We start from the raw sequence: 5,494 nt of genomic DNA on the forward strand, positions 1-5,494 counted from the left end.
TCAAGAAACATTTAAGTGCTTACTATGTATGAAATGCAGTGTACCAAACATCAGGAATACAGATACAATGAAAAATGAGACAACATAAAATTACAAAAGAAACCAATTATATTAAAATGTAGTCTGCAGACAGGAAAACTGCAATCATGTGAAATCTAGTGGTGGGTGTAACGAGTGCAGCAATTATGAAGAAGTATAAATGGTATTTCTAGATATTTGCAACAACTTTAACATGATATGAAAATATCTGTCATTTCTATTGGCAACAAAGTCATAATAGGTACTGCTAATACTTTTTGTGATTTATTGCCTACATTCACAAGTTTATAATTGAAGGAAATGCTGACTTGCAGTAGAGGCTAATGAAAATGAAGATGTACATTTTTTTGCCAACCAAGTTCACAGGCCCCTGAAATCTATCTGTGTGTGCTTTGGTGTGTTTATGGATGCTAATTTAAGAATCCCTACTCTACAAGGTCCTAACATATGTATGAAAAGAAGTAAAGTCACTGATTCCTTGTCCTGGGTGAGAGACAAGACTAAGGGTAATATGTATACAGAAAGAACTCTTTAATTGATGAAAGGACACTTATGTTTTTGTGTAAGTTCTCTCTCTTTCTCTGCCCCCTCCCATTAGGAAGAGCCTCTCCATGGGCTGTTGGGAGTCCTTAGGATTATTTCTAATTTTACCTACTTCTACAATGAAATGGATTTGTGGACTGCGACCACATAGCAAGGAAAGGAGTGGGAGTACAGTTACTCTTTTTCACTTGTAAAGTTACAGAAAACTTTATAGACAAACCAAGGTGCAAATGATTAGTTGCCTTGGGGTATAATTCCAACTGCTTCTACTAATTCTGGGGTATTCCAGCTACTATAAACCAAAACAATAGACCTTACCATCTATAACAATTCCGTGCCCTAACAGATACTTTTTTTTTCAATAACCCAGTGTATGAACTGTGGATTTCTTAACCATTTTGTTAATGTAGAAGTGATTGTTCTGGATGGTGGTGGTCATAGAAGAGGAAGAAAAGGAGAAGAAACACTACTAGAGTGAGAGGCAATGCTGTTTAGTGGAAAGAGAACTAGCGTTGAATTCAGGCAAATGTGGATTCATGTCCTGCCTCTAACACATAATATCTGTGTGATATTGGACACACCATAACTTTTTGGTGCCCTGGGTAAATCTCAAGTAAACTGCACTACAGTTGGAGATATGTATTAAGGCAGTTTCCTCCCTGGGAGTTCTTTATACCAATGAAATCATAGGTTTTGTCCAATAATAATAATAATAATAATAAAATACTTGTAGAGCACTTCAAAAACTGTTTGCAAACACTTTTACATCTGTTAGATCATTTCTTCCTTGCAATATCCCCTTGGGTTAGATAGGCTCCAGTCCAGACTCGCTACTATTTCAGCATCTCTTTCCTTTTCTATGAAGAAAAAAAAAGTCATTGATCTTGGGTTGATTATAGGCTTCTTAATTCTTCAAAGTAGGTTTAGAATAACTTCTCTCAAGCTATATTTTGAGCCAAATAATAAAATCATCTCCATTTATTCAGTGTAATCAGATTGGTTTTATGAAAGGATATTGAAAATGCTCACATTTCTTGTTTAGCATGCCAGCAAAGTTATTTAGACATGCTGTGCATCCACTTTTATTTGATGGGGAAAATACATTCAATGGAGCAGCTGCATCATTCCCATGATCATATATTCATTGAGCACCCACTGTGTGTACCACATTGTCTTAGGGACTTAGAAGACTTACTCATGCCTAAAGATGCTTGTTCTTACTTCTTGTTATGGAAAACTTATTAAAGAACCAATTTCACAACATAAGTGGTTATTTTTTTCTTGGGTATAAATTGGCTCCAGCTAAGCTTGGGGCCTCCAAAAATGCTTGCTTCTGGCATTTCAAATGTTTGTAAGTGAGTCCGAAATGCCAGTGTTGATTTTTATCTAATATGCAATACTTCAGTGCTATTTTATCTAGTTCTGTGTATGGGTGTGTATGAATGTATGTTTTACAAAGCAAATTGTAAATTGCAAAATTAACAGTAAAAATTTTAATTTTCATCACTATCAAAATGGATTACAGCACAAGACCTTAGGGTTTAGACCTTGAAGAGACCTTGGCAATTATCTTGTACTTACCTCATTTTATTGAAAGTGTAAGTTTTTTAAAAGCCAGTCAGCAAATCAGCACACTTACCATGTACCCAGCATTGTGATAAATGCTGGGAATACAAAGAAAGTTAGCAAGACTAAAGAGCTAAAATCCTAACATGGAAGATGAAATGAAAATAACCAGGTACATTCAATATTTAATGAAACTAGGTAGGAGACAATGTTAAAGTGAAGACACTAGAATTGTTTGGCAGGAGAAAGGCCCAAGGTGGGATTTGAACTGAATTTTGAAGGAAGCCAGAGAAACCAGTAGGCAGAGGTGAGGAAGGAGACTATTGTGCTCATCATAACACTAAGGTGGATGAGGTTTCTAATCTGGTCTGGTCTGGTCAATGATAAAAGAAGTAAAGTTTGGGCTATTTTGATGTTAACTAATACTTCAGATATTTGGGTATGGAATAACAATTCACATCTACAGAAATATGTCAGGACAACAAGCATTTTATCTAAGGAACAAGAAGGAGGCCAATATAGGCCAGTGTGACTGACTTACAGAGGGAAGAACTGAAGGAAAACTGGGGAGATAGGAAGGAACTAAGTTGGAAAGGGCTTTACATGCCAACCAGAAGACTTTATCCTTTATTGTGGAGAGAAAGTAAATGGAAATGGGGTCACTGATTGCTCTGCTTAATGATTCTGTCAACCCCTTTTTACTCTGAAGCTAGCACCAATTATGTCAAATGAAAGCTAATATTAAGAGAGATAAGGAAATCCAGAACTGGTATAAATAAATGGTAATTTTTCTAAGCTTTGAAAATAATTTTAATTTTTTAAGAATCTACCAGCTCCATTTTGGGCCTGGAAAATTGTCCTTTTTGAGTGGTCGCACTAAAGCTTTCTTCTCTTCTATAGTCTGGAACTGGTCCTGTACAAATGTGGAAGTGATGTCAGTAAACTTCAAGTTAATCTTCTCCAGGGTGCAATGTTTAGTCTGTTGTAGCAGAGACTTTCACAGGGTGAGGACATGCTTCTTGGTCCCAATGAGGTAGCCTTTGATCCTTATAAATTCATTGGTCACTTCACTATAGTGGACAAACCCCCCCTCCATGGGTTAATGCACTTGTCAGGTTGTAATCAATGGATGCATTGTTTTTGATGAGTTTCCCATCCTCAATTTGATAGCCCTGGCCAATATCGTTGATCTTTTTGTTGATCTTAATGCAATGGTGGTACCCCTTCTGATTGGCCCAGGCCACAAAGAATGTCACGTGGGCAGGATACCAAGCTCTGAAATAGCCTACCGTATTTAGACTTCAATAAGTTTTTGGGTGGTTTCTGTGGGTGTCAGTGACCACTTACATCTTTGTAACGTTTGCCCTTGGTCACTCCAATGATGTTAATCATCTCATCCTGCCCAAATCCAATGTACATAGGAACCTGCTGCTTCAGCTTCTCATGGTCCCAGTATAGTAGCTCAGATATAATAGATGAGACTTCTTCTGCCTCACTCATCTGGGTGTAGGAAATTACTCTGATTGGCAATATTTCTTCATGCTGTTGAAGTCTTTCTCTAGCTGCTTCTTTCCATAATCATCTTTCCACTTCTTGTAGTAGTTGGTGAAGGTCTTCTTTTTTAGACCTGTGCCAGTTCTTGTAGAATCTCCTCTTACACTCATCACTGATGTGCTCAGCAAAGATGGTTTTGAAATTCTAGAGGCCTCATAAGGGTTGTACATAGCCCAGAATGCTGACAATGACCATAGGGGGTGTCTTCATGATGGTGATAGCCTTGACAACTTCCTTCTTGTTTTCCTTTGAGAAGGCCTGTCTAGCTCTCAAATGACGTGGGTCATGGCTGCCTTATAGCCCAGAAAGGCTGTCAGAAGGATGGGCTTGGTGTGGTCATCTTTGGAGAAGTTCCTCATCTTTCTCTGGTGCCTTCTGCTTCATTTTTGAGTCAGGAATCTCAAAGATCCATCTCTGAGAGTGGAGACTTTCCAGTGGGACATATTGCTGCTGTGTCTGTGGCTGGGGCCAAGGTGAGCTGGGAGAGACCAATAAGTGGTAATAATAAAAAAAATGTGATTAAAAATAAATGATCATATCTATTTTAAAAATTCATACCATTGTGATGTCATTAAAATTCTACCATTGTGATGTTAATAATATTTGATAATTGTGAATAAGAAACAAGAAAAGGAAAAATATGACCTTTCTTTAAAATTCTAGGAGATGGATTACATTGGATTATAGTACATAGGGAAATATTCCACTTAACTGCTACCCTTAAACTATCATTACTGGGGTCAATCTGGGAATCAGGTTTGAATTCCAAAAAATTTGTAGAGCTATCAGATAAAAGGACATTGAGGAAAAAGCCACATATATATCATATATATTATATATATGTGTGTGTGTGTGTGTAAATATAAATTTTAAATCTATCATCTATCATATCTATCTATCCATCTATCTATATATGTGTACTTTTATCTATCTACCTATCACCTTTCCTTCCCTTTTTCCTTTCCTTCTTCCTCCCTCCCTCCTTCCTTCCCTCCTTCTTTCCTTCTTTCCTTTCTTCTCTCCCTCCCTCTTTCTTTTATTTCTTCCTTTCCTCCCTTCTTTCCTCCCTCCGTCTTTCCTTCCCTTCCCCTCCTTCCTTCCTTCCTCCTTCCTTCCTTCCTTCCTTCCTTCCTTCCTTCCTTCCTTCCTTCCTTCCTTCCTTCCTTCCTTCCTTCCTTCCTTCCTTCCTTCCTTCCTTCCTTCTTTCTTTCCTTCCTTCCTTCCTTCCTTCCATTTTCTCTATGCTAACAGCCATGAAACATAACACCATGGTGGATGAAATTTACAAGTAAGTTTGTTCTGGTCAATGATAAAAGGATTTTAGTTTAGGTTATAATGGTGTTAATTAAGAATTCAGATTACAGCTATGGAATAGCAAGGACTGTCATGAAGCTAGATGAAGCATGGTTCTTTGAGAGCTCAGGCATATATATTAAAATGTTAAGTTCTATCTGGATCATTTAGCTCAGGAAGGGGGCATTAGATACATTAGCAGAGATTATTACGCCTAAAAATTATTTCTGAGATTTCTGGAAATTATAAGAAGATACTATTGTCAAGGACTTTGGGGCAACACATGAAGATTCAAGGAGAAAGAAATATTTCTAATTTTATCATCCAGGAACATCTCAAGTACCCAGGACTGATTCCTCAGAAGGCAGAAGTGCCAAGTGTTACTTCCTCTATTTAAACATGACAGAACAGTGGGTATAAATCCAGAAAAAAAATGTAACAGGAAATAAACACCAGAATCAAACTTTTTATTTCAACCTAGGTTCTAATGTAGAGAGTC

General features: G+C 37.3%; 1 pseudogene; it reads right to left on the reverse strand.

The window, feature by feature from the left end:
* Positions 1-2,974: 2,974 nt before the first annotated feature.
* On the reverse strand, positions 2,975-4,145 carry LOC114034836 (annotated as a pseudogene).
* Positions 4,146-5,494: the final 1,349 nt, after the last annotated feature.

The sequence above is a fragment of the Vombatus ursinus genome, unplaced genomic scaffold (assembly GCF_900497805.2).
Source record: "Vombatus ursinus unplaced genomic scaffold, bare-nosed wombat genome assembly UNPS02009132.1, whole genome shotgun sequence".
NCBI lineage: Eukaryota > Metazoa > Chordata > Mammalia > Diprotodontia > Vombatidae > Vombatus > Vombatus ursinus.